General features: G+C 27.0%; 1 protein-coding gene across 3 annotated transcripts in view; it reads left to right on the top strand.

The window, feature by feature from the left end:
• The window catches only part of LOC111637278 (transient-receptor-potential-like protein), a 114,046-nt gene that overhangs the window by 5,440 nt on the left and 86,186 nt on the right, over positions 1 to 22,420 (top strand). Inside the window, exon 1 of one of the 3 annotated variants that reach the window (XM_023382748.1) lies at positions 18,309 to 18,609. The exons of the other annotated variants lie outside the window; for them this stretch is intronic. The gene's annotated coding sequence lies outside the window, so the exon portion shown is untranslated. Of the gene's footprint in view, positions 1 to 18,308; positions 18,610 to 22,420 lie in introns of those variants that run through there. 3 annotated transcript variants of the gene reach the window in all.

Here is a 22,420-nt window from a genome sequence, read left to right as displayed (position 1 = left end):
ATTATTTATTAATTGATTTTCCTACTTTAATGAATTCTTCAATTAGATTGAATTTCATACTGTTTGTATTGATGAAACACTTCTTGAAGCGAAGAATAATGAATAAAATATTATTTTATATTACTTAATTAGATATTATTTATAAAATTTATCATTTATACAAGCAAAATTAATAAAATTCTCTATAAAAATATATTTATTTGGTTAAGAAAACGAATAGCTATTTAATTATTGCTGTTAGAAATTAAGTCTGTTTGATTTCTGGCGGCAATATTAAATAATTACTTATGTTAGTAATAAACACAATTCTAAGTAATAAAGGTAATTCGATAATTAATAATTAAATAACGTGTTAGAGTTGTGGATATGTATCTAATTCTGTAAAACACGTGGAGTTTTCTATAATTAAATCTATTTAGATTTGTTTTTAGAGCTAAATTTATTATTATTCAATAGCTTTACTTATAAATTATAATGGTAGAAAGAGATTTAATAGAACAGATATTGAATTTTTGAAGGAAATTTGGAGCAACCCGAAAAAAGTGAGCTAAAAAAGACATATTTTATAAGAAAATTAAAAAAAAGAGGGAATCTTACAGGCTGTCCTTCAATCTCAGGAATGAGAGTAATGATAAATACTGCAATGATAATCATATGAGAAGAATGCTACTATATTCTGCGACAGCTTGCAGGCGCATTAATGATTTATTATGGCCGTGCAAAGGCAATTATGACCGTCCAATGTCGCATTTGTATCGATGATGAATCTTATAACCTTGAAACCGACAGACATTGTGACGTGCGACTGTATAGAAAGTTTTCCATTCTCCTTAATATAACGGAACTTTCTCTCTCTCTTTTTTTTTATTTCTTAAAGTCAAAGTATTAATGAAAACTCCACTTGGTCAATATCATTATTTTTATTTAAATATAATTTATCTTCTTTTTTACTCCATAAAAATTCATACTTGGTAAAAAAAAAACCATTTCGTAAAAATAATGCAGAATTTCGGTTGTAAATGAAGAAAATTCTGATGATAACTGACTGCTTATGTCTTTAGCCATTGTCAAGTTATTTTCTTTGGAGCAAAATTTGAAATATTACCTTATCTACTTCAGTTTCATCTCTTGCACATCGCGTCATATGGTTTTTATCTTCTAAGCTTAAAAATTATTAGTGACATTTTCAAATCCAAAATTCCCTTTATCTGGTTTTTAGACGAAAGTTAGAGAAAGGTAATATGTATTGCCGAATAGTATCAAGATGTTACAACATTGATTCGACTTAATCGTTAAGAATTCCAAATGTAAGAAAGTTTCGGAATTCATTTCTGTTTTCCTGATAACGTCAGAAAGTTATCTTCGCATATTTATTATTTATTTTTTTTATTATTTATCTCGACGAATTTTTACATTGTTTTGCGGTTATAATTCTATATAAAATTTCTAATTTTAATTTAAAAATAAAAGAAATTTTTAAATTAAATTTTATTTTTTTTTAACAAATAATTTATAATTATGTGTAATGATTATAAAAAAACACAGAACTTAAACAATATTATTCAAGAAATAATATATAATTTCGTATTAAAATTCGCTCTAAATATAAGATCATAATAAAGATTATTTGTTTAGTTTGTTAATAATAAATATATACAGTTCCCAATTTGATTACGTACGATAAATTATTAAGAAAAACATAATTTGATTTTTGATATAAAATAATAATAATTATAATATAAGTGATGCACATATAAGTGATTCATTACATTATCTTAGCATTTACCTAATGAGTGTTTAAAACGTTTTTCAGAAATAAAATCGGATATAAATTAAATAAATGAATTGTATTTTTACTGGTATTTTACTCAATTTGAATACTAAGTATTTCTTTAACCACATTTTAACTGTAAATATCTTTAATTAAATTATTTAAGAGAAATAATTCCAATTCAATTTGGATAGAATGGATAACGATATAAAACTCTTAATTTATTTTAATTTACATAACATTATTTTTGCTAATGGAGAATTAAGTAAATAATTTAGTATTTTCCTTTAAAAATTGAATAATTAGACAGAATTTTAAGTATCGATTTTCAAAGATTATTTTAAAATCCACTTTCTTAAACCGATCTTCTCAGTTTATGAAATGAAAATAATAGTTTATAATACAAAATTGAGAGTAAATCATTACTTTAATTTCATAAATTGATATGAGAGGCGGCGTAAGAAATGATATAATCTTAATATTGGAATTAATATGTAACAGACAACACTAAGGCTGACATAATTAATTAGATTAGACATCACATATGTCAATAGTTTGATCTTGATTATCTCTTAGTTTAAAACAATTTAGCAATGTATGTCGTGAAAGATGATCATTTATATAATTACTTTATGAGGTATTGAATACCAATTCTTCTAAATATTAGTTCAGATAGAGAAGTGTTGGATAAATTGTGAATTAATATGATCCATACGTCGACAGTTTTATAAGGTAAACTTATTAATCATCTGCATCAAAATTACATTATACTTATACTAGAGATGAGAAAATTGTATCACTAATATATCTGGCATTTAATAAATATATAAAGACTAGTTGCGTGTGCCCGACATTACTCGGTTTTTGAGGGGGTGGAAGATTGGCGAGGTTGATTGGGAGAGGGTGGTAAAAATAATGGTCTTAATAAATAAAATGCACATTTATTGACCACAGTACTTACAATAATGAACAAACACAAAAAATTGACTAAAGTTAACAGGGAGTGGGACCCGGCATATTTTTCCTATAGACTTAATATTGTACCTTTGTTCCTACGCCACACCAGAATGATTGCACCTTTCTCAAATATCACTCCAACGGCATCATCTACAGGATAAGAGCTTTAATTTGATACCTGAACCGTACTTTTAGCCTCAGCCGTTTATTAAAACTAAGTCGGACAAACTGAAACTCTTTTTCAATTAATATATAGATATGATATGATTTAAATAGATTTCTATGATATTATTCACTAATTATTTTTTAACTATTCGATTATTCTGTATTACACATGAATAATCATAGTATTATTCATGTGTAATACTAGACTTGATCCAAATGTTAGAAATTAACGAATAATCGATATTAAATGCTTTAATATTGTATTACAATGAGACCACTGAGTTTCTCAATATTAAAAAAATATTCTAATATTATAATATTAGAAGTATGTTGTGCTGTATTATATGAATGTACAGTCGAATTTTCCAATAACGATCACTCCTAACAACGGCTGTCTTTTTGAAATGCATACAGAATAACCTTTAAAAAACGGGCATTTTTTATGTTCCCGTCAGTGGCCGTTGTTAAGGGGTTGAACTGTATTATAATGAGTGGAAATATACAAGGAAATGAAAAATCTTTGAATGAGAAAACATATTTTTAGAAAGAACATGGATATAAACCGAAGAAAATATGCAAAACATAAATTTAATAAAAGTGTCCTAAATTTTCTTCCATTTACCCTTATTTATTGTCGTGTGTTAAGAATATTAGTTTGCATTTTGTGAAAATCTTTAAGAAAACTTTATTAATTAGAGTTATATAAGCTCTGAGATTTCATCAGATTGAAATAATCCATAAAAAACAGTTCTAACTCATCAGAAAATTGTCTTATATAAAGATCTAGAAATGCCAAAAATATCTGTATATAAAGTATATGCAAACGAATTGAGAGTTTCGATAATTTCTAAAATGATAGAGAAGAAAAGATGAATATTCAGAAATCCACAATGATGAATACCCAGAATGTCCACAGGCGAAATATCAATCAAAATAAATTTCAAACCAATATTGATTTGGAAGCAATTACCATAATGACGATTGATGGAAAAAATGGAAATTGATGAAATTATACTTTCATAAATGGAAAAAATTGAAATTGATGAAATTATATTTGCCACTTCCCCATTTCTATTAGCTTACGTATAAGGCAGAGACCCTATTTTAAATTCAAAAGGACTTATTTTGCTAGAGTTGTCTTCTATGCAATCTCTCAAGATGATGTATTGCAGTTATTAACGAAACTCTTGTAGATACAAGAGAAAAGAATCTTCTATTTGCAACTTAATATACCGCTTCGTACATAAATATAACAATTGTTATGAAATTTTAAAATATTTATGAAGGAATGTTCAATTAGAAGAAAAATAAAGAAATTTAAAAAAAATTTTTAATGTAATAAACACCCAAATTCCAAGGATAATTATATGATTAGTATTATCAAAGAATGGAATAGGAGTAAAAGTTAATTTGCGTGACTTAGACCAACCTTTCTGAAATGCTAATTTATTTTATTTATTATTTTAAAATGTTTATATATAAGGAAATAAAGTTTTAAATATAAAAGAATGCTAACAATTGTATTCGGTTTGATATAAAAATAAAAGGATATGTGAAATATTCTTCTGCATTGGCGTATATGGTTTCAAATGATGACATTACAAATGTTGTTGATGGAAGCTTTTCGATAGTTTCTTACTATTTTCTTCTTCTTTTACACAAACCACTAAACTATCACGTAATTCTGGATTAGTTCCAACGCAGTTATTTTATAAATGTGCGCTCGTTTAATATATACACGGATTTAAATAATGTAAAACGTCAAAAAAAGTTTAAAATAGAAATGAATATAAGATAAATTAAATAACAATGGGACAAGATAATTAAGTATACTAAAATGAAAAATTTCTTATTTGTTCTTTATGATTATGAAACAAACTTTAACAAAATGATTTAAGAAACTTTATTTACTTATTTTTAACTTCCACGAAAAGAAAGAAATATAAAATTGTTTTATCTTTAAAAAAAATAGATTTATTATGTAAACTGAGCAAACATTATTGTGGCATTGTCACAATGCCTTGCTGTCTCCTGAAAATTTTCCCCTGAAAGATGTTAGATAGATGACCGGCACGACTGTATTGTTAAAGGAAAAGTATGATGTACAGGGGCAAGCCGCTACTAATTTGAGATCAAGAGCATATATTTTAAATTAAATTAATTAAAAATTTCAGCCTGGTATTGTGACGATGCCACAATAAATAATTGCTCATTTAGACGTAGATTTATATAAATAAGTTCAAAATTAATATTAATCGAAATTATTTTTGTATGAAATAAATTGAAAATGAACTAATTAAAATTCAGATTACATTTAATGTATTTATCCAATAATATGAACGGAATAGCGTGATGAGAATTATTCCAATTATAGTATTGTTAGTGAATTCACGGAATTTACCAACCAATAGGACGACGTGTCTGTTTTCAAAACAAGAGAATAAATTCGACATTTTATCCACGACAGGGACTACAAATAATGAATTCCGTATGCATTCATTTTCAAACATATTTTTCCCCATTATGATAAAATATGTAAAGATTAATGGTGTGGCATGATAATAAAAACTTAAATTATACCTTTTAGTAGACTATTAATTAATGATTATTAATTAATGCTATGAATAATAACTTAATTAAAATCAAATTTAATACCAAACTGTTTATTTCCGAGGTCGTATAATAAATTCTCAATATGAGTCAGAATTATCATCTAAACATTCATATTTTGAAAGATCCAGTGTAGGATTTTATATTTTATACTTGTTCCTCCAAAACCCAGGTGCGAGGGCCCTTTTTAAGATGCTTAGTGCAGAGCATTAACAATGCTCAGGGCCCTAAATCTTCTAAGCGAGGGCCCAATTCGAGTGCACAGGTCGCATACCCACCTTTAGTATTGGTGCCAATTGTTCCATAATTAACTCGTACGATAAAATAACCATTGAAATGTAGATTTATATAATTACAGATTAGAAAAATTCGAAATCTTTTCAATTGTTTAATGTGATTTTATATAATTTAATAAGAAACTGGATCAAAGTCTTCCCACACACAACTTTAAGCGGTTAGAATGCTGCCGTTAAATGTCTAATTATGTGAATTTTCGTATTATAGACGATAACTAAGTTAGAGGTCGGCACTTAACTTTAGTCGAACGATACAAGATGGAATAATTGGAATGATAATGACTCAATGAATGGAAATGAATTGACGGAACAATTGAAGCAGATTGAATTCTTATTGAAAACTGCTAATGCCTTAGGACATTTAGCTATAAACTCTCTAAACAACAACTTTGACAATGTACGATGCGGTGGACGTGCCAATTTATTACACAAAAGGGAATATGAAGTATCAATCATATTATACGAGATGAAATTTTAAGGTTTGATGAGTTATTAATGAATAAAATGCAGACATATATTAAACAAATCAAGGAGAATTATATTATTAATTTTAATATACAGGATGGTAAATGGACAGTAAATTAAGATATTTATTTTGAGATTAGGTATATAATTATATTCTATTTTTATGAATACAGCGAGCAGTTATTCATTGTAACATGTCGCAATTCCGGGCTCCAATTTTTAATCATGTTTTTAATTTATTTAATTAAAAATATATGCACTCCACCTCAAATTAGTAGTGGCTTGCCCCTGTAAATCATACTTTTCCTTTAACAACAGAGTCGTGTCGGTCATCTATCTAACATCTTTCAGGGGAAAATTTTTGAATTGAAATCACGTGAGTTCAGGTCTCAACAGGAAGTTCGTATATAGTTTATTAGGGCTCCTGCCCCTATGCTTTCTATATCCGGTCTTGACATTCACTAACACTGTTCTTGGAAATTAAGGAAGAACAGACAATAGATGACAGTGGGATTTTATAGATTTGTAATTTCAATAATTTACAGCCCAATAATAATATATTAATTATAAAATATCATAAAAATATACCACAAATCATATTTAATCTACTGTTTACTTACTTTTTATTCACCCCTGTACGCGCGGCATTATTTAATCAGATTCAAATTTAATTTTCTTCAATTTTTCAAATAAAAAAATTTTCTTTTAACGTGTATTTAATTTTAATATATTGACAATAATATTTTATATAATTTTATTTAAAAAAATATTGATCTTGAATTAAAAAAACTCGTTATTTTGTAAAAGTAGAAAAACAAAGACTAGCCAAGTATTAATATCGAAATGTGTTTAGTTATCCGTGAAAACTTACAAGAAAAGAGAATATTTAAATACACAAATCGTTAGGAATAGCGGAAAAGGATGATATATGTAAGTACAGCAAGAGTAATGCGTTGGAATAGGAAAGCGTGGAAACTGATGCTACACCATGTTACAAAGCTAAAGGTTAATTTAGTCTAGTACATTTTCTCTGTCAAATGGGTAAAGAGGAAGTATGATGATATGGATATATGCATATATGCACGATTTGGGCATTCGTTAAAATGGCATTTCCAGTTTAATGATTGCATTCTACTGGCTACATTTGCATACCTTAGAAGAACGATTGAAACTATAATATAGGTAACATCTGCTTACTGGCATATAATCATCGGCAAATTCTAATTTAGTTTACTTTTCTAGAATCACAATCGTATTTTCTATATGTTTAATTTTATCCCCTGGAGAATAATATTCTCTGCATCATTTGAGTAAGTTAAAGTGCTTTCTAAGCTATTTTTCCAGTTTAATATTAAAAATAAAGTTGGGAATTGTATCACCGCATACACAGTTTATAGATATAAATAAAACAGAAAAAATTGAATAAAAATTGACCAAATATACTGAAATATATCGTAAACATCTTGAAGAAATCAGTAAAGTTCAGAATTGCTGGAAAATGTAATGAAAAACGCCATTATTTAGAACAAGAAAACACTTCATGTAGAAAGTAAGATATAAATTTATTAATAAAATATTGATAGTAGCTATAAAAATTACATGATTTTGTATCGGAAGAATTAAATATATAAAGATTTTACTTTTGACAAATTTATTAAAATGTACTTTAAATACCGACTTATATCAAGCAATATTCAAAATAAGATTATCTGTAAAAAAATTAATAATAAAATATTAATAGAATGAAAAAAAAAACTTGAAACAGGAATCATTTTAATAATATTTTATCAAGATTCCTGGAAGAAAATCGATTACAATATATAATTTTATTCGAAAAATCCTCCGATATTAAATCAGATACAATCATATATCAGTAAAACTAGAATTCGATGCAAAATTTTTAAGATCCGAAGAATAAACATTATCTATAGATATATTCAACTTATATTTCCGTTCGGTATTTGAATATAAAATTGCAATTTATCCTTAAGATTTCCACCGATTGTTACAAGAGAATTTCAAAATGCTTTCCCAACTGAAAATATCCTCTGAGTAAACAGAGAATAACAAAGTAGTGAGCAATTGTCTTGTATCAACATCAATACATTACATGGAAATGGTAAGACTTGTCAGCAACAAACGGAAGTAATTTTGGCTGAATGCTCGATTTTGTATAAGAGTGGATTTCGACATTACATAAAGTAAGCAGAAAACGTTTCATTTTTTATAATTTATCCGAAAAAATTCTTTTTACTATTGATTCCCTCTTCGCTTGTAATGTATTATGCAAGGTAAATATAAAAAAAAGATAGACTTTATAGAAACGTTGTTTACGTAAACAAAAAAAGAATTTTTAAAATTTTCACTAAAGTATAAAGTTAAATACCGAATAAACTGCTACTTATATGACAGATTCGCATGGATTTCTTCAGAATAAATCATTTTTTTTTACGTTTCTGGACGACTAAACTTCTTCATACAAATTCATTTTAATAAAACTTTCGGAAAGAATTTAAAGAGAGATATATTAAGAGAGAGAGAAGATTGATGATAAAGTTTCCCAATCATACGAAGAACACTTTGGAAATGTGTAATGTCAATAGGCGTTTCCGTTTATTTTTAACGGAGACAGAAGGACGAAGAAGAAAATGCGCGTGTCTCTCTTAAACGAGATGGCTTCTGGCAACTTTCGATGTTTGCTGACAAGAGACAAGCGGAATTTAATTTTTGCTTTAGCTGTCGATATACCTTACATCCTATCCATTTTTCACTCACCTTATATACAGCTGGCGGTAGGACCGGACACCGAATCTCCATCATCGATAAAAGATTTGAAGTACTCGATGATCCATTGGGAAATACACGGTGCTTCTGTTGTGCTTCAAGCTTGCTTTTCGCACAAATCTAAAAAAAGTCAAAATATTTACACATTTACAAATAATTTTCGTCTTAAAAATTCTTCTAAATAAATGATTTTTTATAACAAAATAAAATTATTTTATAAACAAACAACTTTAATTTATTTTTTCCATTGTAGAAATTTATTCTACTTCACATATTCGAAAATTTACAGAATTTTTGTAACATTTTCATAAAAAAAAAACACTTTACAGTAGCAAATTGTTAGCATTACTTTATAAAAATAATATTAATCCTGCAAGAATTTCTGTACAGGAGAAGAAATACTTTAAAGCCTAAACATAAAGAGAATAAAATGAAGGGGCATAGAACATAATGCCAGCTATTGTGTTAACAATTGTGTGAAATAAAACTTATTCAGCTATTTTAAAAAGGAGTATGATCATAAAAGTTGGAGAAAAATCTACATCAAAAAAATAAAAGACAGAAGTAGAATGAGAAGTTAATACCCTTCCAAGTATAGTGATTTGATCTAACCAGTAGACCGTATCTTCTTTCGTTTCCTATATGCATTCTGCATCTTTTGTGTAAGAGAGAAACTAATCCACTAGTATTAATTATTCTTGAAAATGTTCAAAGTCGATTACGATTCCTTTCTTTTTTTTCTTTCTTTTAAAATATGCAGAATTGTGACAGATAAAATGATTGTTAAAGTAAAAAAAAAGTATATTATTTCACTTGATTCTCCTGCAAATTTATAATTTAAATAAATCTGATTAATGNTAATGTATGTTCCTATTAATTTATATAAAAATTAATAATTAATTGTAATTTATTTTTATGTAAGTAAAAAAGCTTTATTATTTTAATATTAAAAAGATATTAAGTAGATATTTTTATTAGGCTATTTATTTAGAGCAAATTTATTGTGGCATCGTACAATATCGGGCTGCAATTCTTAATCATATTTAAAATTTATTTAATTTAAAATATATGCTTTCGATCTCAAATTAGTACTGTCTTGCTTCTGCATATAATACTTCTCCTGATAATAGCAAAGTAATGCCATTAATCTATGTAACTCTGTTCCGGGAAAATTTTGAATTGAAATTACCCGACTTTCATTCTAGATCGGAAGTTTGTATATCGTTAATCGGGGTCTTCTGTCCTTAAACATCCCATATCTAGTCTCATCTTTTACCTATCTGTATCGTTCTCGAGATTAAGAATGGACAGCCAGACTAACAGATACAGAGGGACGACTATAGGTCTACAAATTTTTTTTCAAATCGCAGCCCAATAAATCGTAATATAGTACTTTATATTATCAAATGAGAGAGTGATTAATTTTTATATGACATTTATTAAATTATTGGACTGAAATTTGAAAAAATTGTAGACCTATAAATTCCCACTGTTGTCCGTCTGTCCGTCTGTCCGTTTGTCTTTCTTTAATCTCGACAACGAAGTTAGATAGATGAAATTCGAGACAGTTATGAAAACCCTAGGGGCAGTAGGCCTCGATTAATTATACATGAAGTTACAATAAAAACCGAAAGTTATGACTTTAAATTAAACAAATTAAGAAAAATATGATAAAAATAAACAGCCCAATATTATGACGATGTCACAATAAATAATTGCACACTTGGATAACGATTAATAATTAAAAAATATTTAAAATTCAATAAAATTAACGTACGAGAATTTATTATCATTACACAGTAAATAAGAACATAGTTAAATTACATAACAGGTATTCTAATTGTAATTTCATTATATTACTAATTTAATCAGTTGGCAGGCGTATCGTTACTTAATTTGGTTAGTTTTTATAATAAAAATAAAAATAATAATAAAAGAAAAGGTTATAGCATCAACAGGAATTTTTCGGATCAATTTTTCTGACTGTAAATCGATATTTTCTACCTGATATTATACCGCCCTAAGAAAAAGGTTGAAGCATTGGGGATCCGCCTTCGACCACATTTGATTAATGTTCCCAACAGAACATATTGAGACTAATATGTCAAGAGCAATAAGTGGATATCGTTCACACCTGAAATTTGACCCGCGATACACGTATACCCTCAATTACTAAATATAGGAAAGGTGATAATTATTAAATTATTCGGATATTATTCTGTACGTAAATGAATAAATCCGGCATTATTCGTTTTTTTAAAATAAATCTAGTTATTGATTCCTTTCTCCGATTTTTTGATTGTATAAAACAAACTTAAAATTCGATAAAGAATGGTACCGTATAGTTTCACATAGTCTCTTCTACTGCATAAATCTATATTTTATTTATTATTCCTTTGGCACAGTATGATGTGAAAGGAGAAAATGTAAACAAATGTTCTAAGAGTAAAATACGTTTAGATTTTTGTTTTATTTATTTTAAATATAATCGAAAAACTTGAAAAATTCGTAAACTCCCCGCTGTGTTACAATTATATTTCATTCCTTAATGGTCTTGCTTAGATCATTAAAGATTCTTCTCCATTATAAAGCCATTGGAATCAAAACGATCCATTAGTTTATACAAAAAAATCAATATTTAGAGATTCTCGCTTATTTTTAATCCTTGGTAATTGTTTATGAAAATTTTATCTAATAAAGTATTTCGAACGAATAAAAAATGTGTTTCTATTAAGTTTATTGAATAACAATATCAGCGTGAAAGAGAATTAATGATTTAATCAATTAAAAGTAGAATGTAACAAAGTTTCGATAGCAATTTCTTTGATATATTTTCTAATAGATTTTTTTGAATATACTCCAAAATCTGATGACAGCAGAGTCTGATTAATTTTATATCGATTTTTAGCCCAAGCAGTTTGATCTACGGTCGCATCAAACAGTATAAGTGATTCATATCCAGTAAATTTTTCTTAAGAAATGAAATTTACTTAATTTCTAAAGAACTCGTTTATGTCTTGTTTTTTTTCCCCTAAATAACTAATTGACAAAAGTTTCCTTTATATTATTTTCACGCCTTATCTCGTTATCCAACTCCTTTCTCTTAATCCAAACTATTAGCGAAGTTGTAAATGCCTTGAATGTTTAATTTAAAACTTGAATATCTTACAACTAGTTTCATTTATTTTCTGTATTTGCACGAGAATTTCTTTAAATATTCTAAATTTAAAAATGCCAAAAATTCAGTAAATAGGATTGAAAACATTTAAATAAGATCTCATAATTGTCTTAGAAACTGGCTTCCCTCATAAATAAATAAATAAATATACAACTAGTTTTTCAAGAAGGCATTAATCCTAATAAATGCGAATGGAAGTGCCTATTCTCTAAATGGTTTCGGGAAAATGGATGATATCCCAAAGTAGTAAGCAGGAAATGAATGAATGACGCGATTAGAAAATACTACAATTGTTTTTTCTGTTTTTATTTCCCTCTTAAAATATTCCTTGTTTGTTAAGAGGAAGAATAATTTAAATTTTATCCAAATTTCTACTATATTTATCATAATTTAAAACAATTTATTGAGTTCGAAAATGATTACAAGTGTGTTTAAACATATTTAAAAATTAATACAAGAGTTTACTATTATATTTAATAATAATAATTATTATTATAAAGAAATTAATATCTTTTCTGGAAGTTAAATTTAAATATTTATCGATTTAATTAAGTAAAATTTCATCTTAATGTTCACTCTACAAGAATTTAAACTAAAAAGTGAGTAGAGATTAAGAAGCAAACGAAACGAATAAAAAAAATAATAGAAACATTATTTTAAAAATAATTAATTTCTTTAGAATATATCAAAATGCAAATATCAATTTATAAATATTAGAAAAGTATTGAAAAGGGACGTAAGTATTATTATAATGGAGAAGTAGACAGTAATATGAATCATTCAACAGCCATATATTAATGACATTCAGCAAAATGTGCATATGACGTCTCAAAAGTAATTACATTTGTAGATGGAATTAATGAGATTAATCAAACTAGTTGAGAACACAAATGCAATTGTATAGCTAAACAATTCGGTAGTTAAATCGGTGACAATTAATGATACTCGTAATTAAAAACAATTATAGAATTAGAGAATATTAAATGTATACTGTATATGACACAAGCTGCAAATGAATTAAATCCTGATTGGAGATAGGGGAGCTTTTAACGATAAATATGCGATATTTTCAAGTTTTTAAGTAACTTGGAGGGCAAATATCTATCAAATGTTCTGCAAGCATAATCGGATAATATGCTCGTAACGAACGAAGTAGGCATTAAGCTTTGGCTTTCCATACATCCATGAAACGATAAAAGTCGTCTTGGGACATTTCTCGTCCTGACTTCTTATCAGGTGTCTCCAGTTCCGCATCTTTCTCTCTTCTGATTCTATCCCCTGGTACTCTCAATTCGGTTAGAAAAATGTGTAAAGTAAAAATGTAGTGGGTTTGTCAGTATGTCATGCTCGGATATTCTGTTTTATCTCCGGAATTGATTCACGTTTCTACTTCCTTCCCCCTTCAATCCCTTTGTCTACGTTATCTTAAAAGAAAACTTTAAAATAATTTTATTCCGCAGAGTACGATGAACTTTTTTTAACGTTTTATTGGTAAGATAAAAAGATTTTCTAAAAATAAATTTTATTTATTTTTTTCTCTTCCCCTCTTTCTTCTTACGCTTCTTGTGCATTTTCCCCCTCTTCTAACGTCATAAATATTACACCGCGGAATTTAAAAATTTAAAATAACATATATATATATTTTTTAATCGTTATAAAAACAAGTAAATTTAAATTCAGAAATTCTTCGAATATATTTTCTTCTATTTTAAATATTGTATATTTATAATAATAGTAAGTAGAAGCGCGCTTAAATCGATATTTAGCCTATACCTTAAAAAAATTCTAGAAAAATAAAAATTTAAAATCAATTAAAATTATTTAAGTATAAAAATAAAGAATTTAAAATATTCTGTACTTACAAAACTTGTTAGGTGTACTATTTTATGCGTACAAACCTTGTTCGTTTGATTAATGAGTTTACCATTTAAAAAAATATTTGTTCAGATAGATGAGATGGAAAGAAATTGTTTTACTTCTTTCCTCATCAATTTTAAGTTTGTTTTTTTTATGCAGTGGAATAAAACTTAAGATTTCGTGTCATTTATAAAATGAATGATAATTAAAAAAATATATAAAGTTGACANATAATTAAAAAATATATAAAGTTGACATCATTTCATTCCTTGCAGATTCCTTACCACGTTCTATCCCCCCTCCCTTTGAAGTTATTGATATTGATTAAGTAGGATATTAAGAGTTTATAGGAGATAAGCTTTACGAAGATTTTTATTTATATAGAAATAAATGACGTGAAACATCGGGCTCAAGTTATAAACAAGACCCCGATCTCTCGATAATCGTAACACATGTAGCGTGGAAAAGCGTGACATACGGCGATAATCTGGAATCGTGACGTGATGTATCGATGATACGATCTAGAAAAATATCCCGGATAAGAGATTATTATCTTTATTATTAAATATGACAAATAGATATATTTTTAAAAATAATTTATAATTTATTATTCGATGATTTTTGTAAGAACTTTTTTGCTTATTTTTTTTTTATTATTATTTTTCTCATCTCTCTCTTTCTTTTTTATGATTATGATCTTTTATATTTTATTACTCATTTCAAGGCAAAAAATAATTTTATAGCTGATAACTTGCGAACGATTATGAAGACTTTTCTTTTTTATGACTGGTATATTATGAATATTTTCTCTCCTGTTATTGGTATATAAAAATCGAACTCGGTTTCTTTGTAGCCGAAGTCATTACTAAGAAAAATATACCAAACTATAAAATAAAATATGCTATATTTCTTACAGTGAGAGAAAGATATTAAAGCGATTTATTAAAAATTTAAATATAAATATCAATTTTTCTGTCGAGATTTTTAATGAAACTGATACAGTGTTACAGTAATGTTGGTAATTTCTTCTGTATCACGAGTTATCTTGCTGAATAGTCATTAAAATTAGTAATAATCAAATGTAATGACTATTCAAGCGCACTTTAGTGTATAAACTCGCTAGCAATTCTGTTTTTCTCTTAATTTTGTTTATTATATCTTCTCGTATAGGAAGTGATGTTATCCTTACATAAAAAATCGCAAATGACTACAGTAATATAACACCGAGAGTTGTTAGAGGAAGGAAGATTAGGAATTATGGAAGGGAAATAAAAAGGTTCTTATGTACAGTTTAATTCTCGTAAAAAGTCTAAGAGGTTTTTAGGATAATTGGCTGATTACACACGTATATACTGGTTATACAAGAATAAATATAACTATATTATTAATCTATCGAATTTAAAATATGATATAGCTTAATCTTATATATTTAAAAGGAAATTATCTGTATATACAGTAATAATTTTTTTGTTTATAAATGCCTTTCTTAAAGGTTATAAGATATTCATTTTATACTCTGACGATATAATTATAACTTTATTTAATCATAAAACAGTGTTATAGTGGAGTGTAGAAGCTGTAAAATACAGAAAAATAGATTTAAATAGTTAGTTTTTCTTATCTAATTTGAATTTAAAAATTATATAAATAGTTTGATATATTTATTTACGAAATAAATATGAACTTATTATCTTTCGAAGTAGAAATTTCATAAAATAATACTCTTATTTATTATTTTCGAAGCTTTCTAACTGAAAATTGAGATAAAATTTATATTTATAGAAAGAAATACTGTATAAAGATCTTTCATGAAGATGAAGATCTTGAAATGGTATGATTATCATCACGAAATTTGATTCTTGTAAACAAAAAATAAGAACTTTCTTTTGGATAAATCAAACATTTGCTTCGAAAATTACTTTAAACAAATTATCTTTTGTCACGTTATATATATATAATTTTATCGCAAAATACTAAAACAGTCACGCTATATTCAGAATTTTTATATAAATTCTTCCTTATTGTTTAAGATTTAATTAATTTATTGATAGAACATATTAACCTTATATCTTCTTAAACAAACCTAATAAAATACTTAAACGTGTAATTTATATTAAAAATACTTTAATTTATGTAATTAATTCTTTTTAATTATTAATTTTTACTGCATTAAATTCACAAAATAAATTCATTTTAAAATAATATATTTAGACATAAACTTATGTCAGATATAAAGTGGTGAGCGGTATCGATTCAATAAAATGATTTAGAAAAGCAGAAAAAATTATGAATTTAATTGAAAAAATATATATATATTTACTGAAAATATACTACTTTTCAGAAGAAGAAAGTTATTTTATTTTATTTTTTTTTATTTTAAATAAAAATGAAAAATTCAACTTTTGATAGAAATAAGTACAATTTTAAAGAAGAGAATGGTTGGAAAAATTGGAGAGAAAACATCTGGAATATACTTGGTTGACTATGTGCAGGAAGCATTTCATCACATACCACATGACCTTCAAAATTCGATCACGACATCTGTCTGACAAAGCTTCTGAAGTAAGTTTATAATCTTTCAGTGAAATGTTGAAAATTCTTCTATTTATAACTAACGTTTATACCAAGAGATTTCCAAATAATTACTACACTTAAATAATTAATTACAGTTTTCTAAATACTCGTGGTTTCGACAATAGAAGAAGAATTAATCTATACAAACCCCATCTCTAGATAAACCACCTTAAATTTTAAATAATTTATAAAATCTGAGATTCGTATCACGCCTTTACGTATATTATAATTCAGAAATCTTTACTCTTCTCCCCCCACAAAAAAATATTGTTTAAAAATAAATGCCCTTTGGTGGTAGGATGAACAAAAGACGAATGATAATCGAAAAATGCTAAATCGAACATTCAGTTAGTTTAAAAATTGATTTAGATAGTAGTTATAATGGATTCTAATAACATTACGTTACTAGATTCTAAATATATATTTGAATTTTCACTTTATAAATCGAAGTAATTTATGGCCTTGTAATGCAATGTTATAAGACTAAATCTGAGTCGTAATATATCCATTATATTTCTGGCTTTTTTTAATGGAGATTTCTGTAATTTTTCCCCCTCTCAAATTACCGAGTCGTCAACTTTATCGGTGTTCGTCATTCAGTTGAGTTATCCATTATACCAATTAAAATTCTCAGATAATTCTCAAAGCCAATGTTTTCTCTAACTTAATTTTTGAAGATTTACTTTAATAATCGGTTAATTAAAACTGGAGGAATCAATTCATTGATTTAATAATAAGAGGGGAAGAGGGGGAAGAGAGACAATCTTAGGATAGTTAAAAATCTGCAACCATTAGAACATAATTCTCTAACAATTTGGCAAAGTTAGAAAGTTTCTTTCAATAACGGATCGAAGTGAGGAGGAAAAATAAAAAAAATAAAAAAAATAAAATAAAAGATTTTGTTGGAATCTTTCAATCAATCATTGGTTTTATAAGGAAAGCTTTTCGATATTTACTCAACTTCCAAGTATCAATAAAAGTTTCTTTAATGTTAAACTATTCGGAGTTATACGCTTGGAGCGAGGAGAAATGAATCGCTCCTTGTTTTTTTTTAAATATCGATTTTAATTACGATTATATCGAAAATATATTAAATATATCACTTTTTCGATATCTACATTGTTATATTAAAACAAATTAATAATTTAAACACATTTATTACACATTTATCATCGTGTTGTTGGCAATATCCATGCGACAATCATTACACAGATTAACCAATAAAATTGGTTTTTATAACTTTATATACGAATTAAACGTGTAATTTATACCATAATTTACGTCTCTTACTTTATAAAATGAGTTTATTCGAATAAAATAAGCGGATAATTTGATAAATTTATCGCTTTTCTACGGCTTGGAGTTGTATTATTTTAAACAAAACAGTTAATTTACGAGGAAACTTTATATAGATTTAACATTTGTTTTGATGTATTCATAACAGTAAAAATAAATTATCACAATATTTATTTGAAGTGGTGTTAAAGAAAATAATGATTTAACGAAATCCAGAGTACCGTTTCGAGTTTTTTTCCTCCTCCTCTTCGATAAAGTAACGCGTAAAGTGAAGCGTGTTAATTATTTATGGAACAAAAACAAATAAATAAATATATATATTGGAGCAAGACTAAACAACTCGATCAGAAATGCCAAAACAAAGAGTTATTTACGAAATTCTTTTTTGCTCTTTTATGTTTTGAAATCTCTGGCGTATCTAAACCATTTACTTTTCTGCACCTGGATAGACAGTGCGGATACGTCACAACAAAAACACGTGACGCAATGCAAAATTACGTCAGTTTTAGCTAGTCTAGGTTTAGAGTCGAACATTAACACTTCCTTTTACGGATATTCTCTCACCCACAGCCGAATTTTAAACGCCATTAAGTTTTTTTTTTCGATACTCTTTTCGACTTTTAACTATTTAATAATGCATGCAATAGGAAAAATAGGTGAGTAATCGCTTTATTTTTTTTTATATTTTCGTCCGAAATTTGAGTTCGAGCATTACGAAAATCGTGCAGCAGACTAAGTAGAGTTTCCACTTTTAACCCGAAAGCATTTAAATTTAGTTTTACTGTATTTATATTGTTAAATAATGGAGAAAATTTTCAAAGTTTTAACGAGCAATTATTTATTGTAACATCGTCACAATGTTGTCAACTATTTTAGTAGTGTTTTGTTCCTTTACATCAAACTTTTCCTGTTATCAATTGAGTTGGCCCGGTCGTCTATCTAACTCATTTCAGGGGAAATTTTTGAATTGAAACCACGTGACTTCCGTTATAGACGGGAAGTTCGTATACAGTTAATCGGGGCTTTCTTCCACTAATCTTTTCATACCTGATCTCGAATTTCATCTATCTAACACCGCTCTCGAGATTAAGGAAGGAAGGTCAGACAAACGGACGGACAAAAGTGAAAATTTAGAGGTCTATAATCTTTTCAAATTCAGCCCAATTAAAGGCGAGGTTACGAAAAGTTAGGATAAATTATTTGAAATTTAAAGCGAGAAACATGACATCAGCAGAAAGTGAAGACAAAATGTCATTCCGAATTGCAAACGTAGCCATTTTGATTGTGAAAAAAAGAAAGTGTTTCAACTTCAAAGCGAAAACCGCAGCATCTTCCTCTCAAGTTGCTGATTGTGATAAACAGTAATCTATTAGTCGCTGTCTACTCGTTTCTCCATTATCATCCTTGAATCTGGTGATAATGAAGATATCCGATTGTTAACGTTTAAGTGGCTTGATAATTACGTATTAACGCATTAATGGGCCCAAATTATACAATACTTAACTCATTACCGGTCTCATTCGCATAGTGTCAATATAAAATAAATGAAATTCATGCATTATCATAAACATTAATAAATTCCGTGTCGGAATAAGTTAAAGATTAAAATGCAATTTCAACTTCTTAATTATATAATAAAGTATAAAGTTCATCACTCACAAGTTTGAAATGAACTTTAACTGTAAAGATAACTACAAGATAATAATTTAAGAGCTGCTGACAATCATTTATTGTTACAAATTTTGTTAATATAGTAAATTATCTATTAAAATTTCCACTCATATATTCATTAATATAGATTTTCTGGACTTATAGTTACTAAATGAGTCACAGTTCTTCGAATATTATGTAATTATGGCTAAATTTAGAGGATGAAACAAGATCATCCGGCTTAATATGAGTAGAAGAGAAGTTTTATCCTTATTTCGGAGTATTTTTATAAAAACTTCGAACCCAAACGGAATAAATGACGGCGGAGGATGGGATAAAATATTTAAAGTAATCAGACCACGACACTATTTGGAATTTTTCAAAGATGACACGAGAAAAATGTGTTTAATTTGTGTAAGTTGATACGAACAATACTGTACATCTCTCGTTCTCTTGTGGATAATTCTCTTTAATTTTCTTACACCGCATCAAAACGTGGTACACAATTTTAATAGTAATATTCTAAATTAATCTACTTCTTTCTTTTCGTAAAATGTTATTTCTATGTAAATATTCTTTCGTATTAATCAACAACTTAGATAAATTTACATTTTATATAATACTTTTTTTTAAATTAAATTTTAATCTTTAAACCATTAAATTTTGTACGCGTTATTATATACTTCATGATCTGTAATGAATTACATTGAGAACAGTTTAATTTTAGTTTAAAAATTATTCAAAATAAAACTCAAATAGGATGAAAATGTTGCTTTCTTTAATGTAATTTTTAATATTGAAGATGTTTACTGGTTCCTTCTTAAATTTAACTTTACATTTTCATGTTTTCAAGCTATTGTATCGTTTCTGAAAAGTTAAATTTTAGTTTTAAATGGATTAAAATTTTACTTTTGGAACCGAAATTTTGAATTTTAGAAAATGAAATTTCCATAGTTTCAGGTGTTGCATCGATTCAATAACATAAAAAAAAATGATAGAAAAATAAAAGTTTGAGCCTTTGTGATCAGAATAGAACAATGAAAAGCTTCCAGAATATCATTATCTTTGCAAATTTATTCTTGCAGATTAAATTAAAATGCAGATTTTCTAATAGAAAGTATAAACAAAATAAATTTAGAGGTTATTTTTTTTTTATTCTTTCAGGCTCACGAAATTCATTCAAAACAAGTTCATTTGTATAATTAATTTTTAATTTATTTAAAATTTTGACAATCTTAGATATAATTTAGGAACAATTTGGGAAATTCTGTTAGGTTAGTAATGCAAATTATCATCGAATTGATTTTATTCTTGACATCGATTTGTGCTCCATTTTCGAAATTCTATGTGAACCTCGTAGCTTAATCTTGATGGTATTCTGTCCATTCTCGTAAGAGTGAATTAGATTCTATATAAAAAGTAACTAGAAAGTCTCTATCAGCTCATCGATTAACTCGGAACTTAATCATCCATCTCTCCTTTTATCCAATCAATTGGCTATTCATAAGTGCATCAATGACGAGAGAACATTTTACTATTATTCGCTAACAAGAAAGTGATATAATTAAGTTCTTCGTCACAAAAGAAGATTTTGTAAGTTTTATCGTCGTAAATAAGGTTTTTTTCCTCTTCCCAATTTCTTACGTTGATTTAATGTTATTTGCTATATTAAATTATAAATAAATAGAAATACGTAACTTCCGGTCCAGACCGAAAGTTCGCTTACAGTTGACCAGGAGCTTATCTGGTCTGGATTTTAGCAGTGTCTTGCCCCTGTACATCATACTTCTCCTGATAACAATCGAGTCATGCCAGCCTGGAGAAAATTTTTGAATTCGTCTATCTATCTAACACTATATTCTTGAGATTAACGAAGGATAGACAACCGGAACGTATGTCTGAAATTTTAAAAATTGCAATCTAATAAAGAAAGATAAATATCGCTATTTAGATAATTAAATTATTAGTTGAGGTTACATTGCGGTTTTGACAAAACAAACAAAGAGAAAAATTCGAATTAAAATAAAGAAATTTACGAATGAAATTCTTCAATTAAGATAAATTTAACACCCGCATAAAATGCTAAAAATAAAATTCAGTTGATAAATTCGCTTTACTGATAAGAATCTGACAGTATAAACCATTGTAAACACAATCGGAATGACTCCCGCTTACCTTAAAACTGATAAAAATTTTATTAATAATCAATACATTAAATAAAAATTATACAAATATTTCATACTCTTTTATAGTTTATACAATTGATTAGTGTATATAAAAGAATAAAATATATCGTAGTGTTTATTTCTTTTATTCTATAGTAAATTACTAAAGAACATTTCAGCCATACACTTACATTTATAACGTTATAATTTCATTTGTAATGTATATAATCGGTTTTGATTTTTATGTAATTTTTCACTTAGACTAACCGAAAAAATAAAAAAATGCCAAGAAAGGAAGATAATACATTACAATATTTCTATCGACTACCTTAATCTTATTTCTCATTTTTCATATTGATTACACAGGCTCATGTTAGATAACATCAGCAAAGATTTTTCTGTTTACAAGAGCATTAGAAATAATAATAATAATAGTGTGGTAGACAAGGGAAAATATTAAATAATTTGTAAATTATTTAAATTATAATAAGGAAATAGAAGAATTTCTATTGTTTTGTTTTAAATTCGGATAAGTTTATTGTTGCAGTTTATTTATAAAGGAGTTTCATCAAGAGCTGATATCATTTACAAGCAATTGTAAAATCGATACCATCTGCGAATAGCTTGCTATATATTTTCAACAAAAGTTTTC

The sequence above is a fragment of the Centruroides sculpturatus genome, unplaced genomic scaffold (genome assembly GCF_000671375.1).
Source record: "Centruroides sculpturatus isolate CEXI.00-Female unplaced genomic scaffold, Cexi_2.0 scaffold1004, whole genome shotgun sequence".
Taxonomy (NCBI): domain Eukaryota; kingdom Metazoa; phylum Arthropoda; class Arachnida; order Scorpiones; family Buthidae; genus Centruroides; species Centruroides sculpturatus.
The sequence above is the reverse complement of the archived record's forward strand: the minus strand, read 5'-3'. Positions and strand labels throughout refer to the sequence as shown.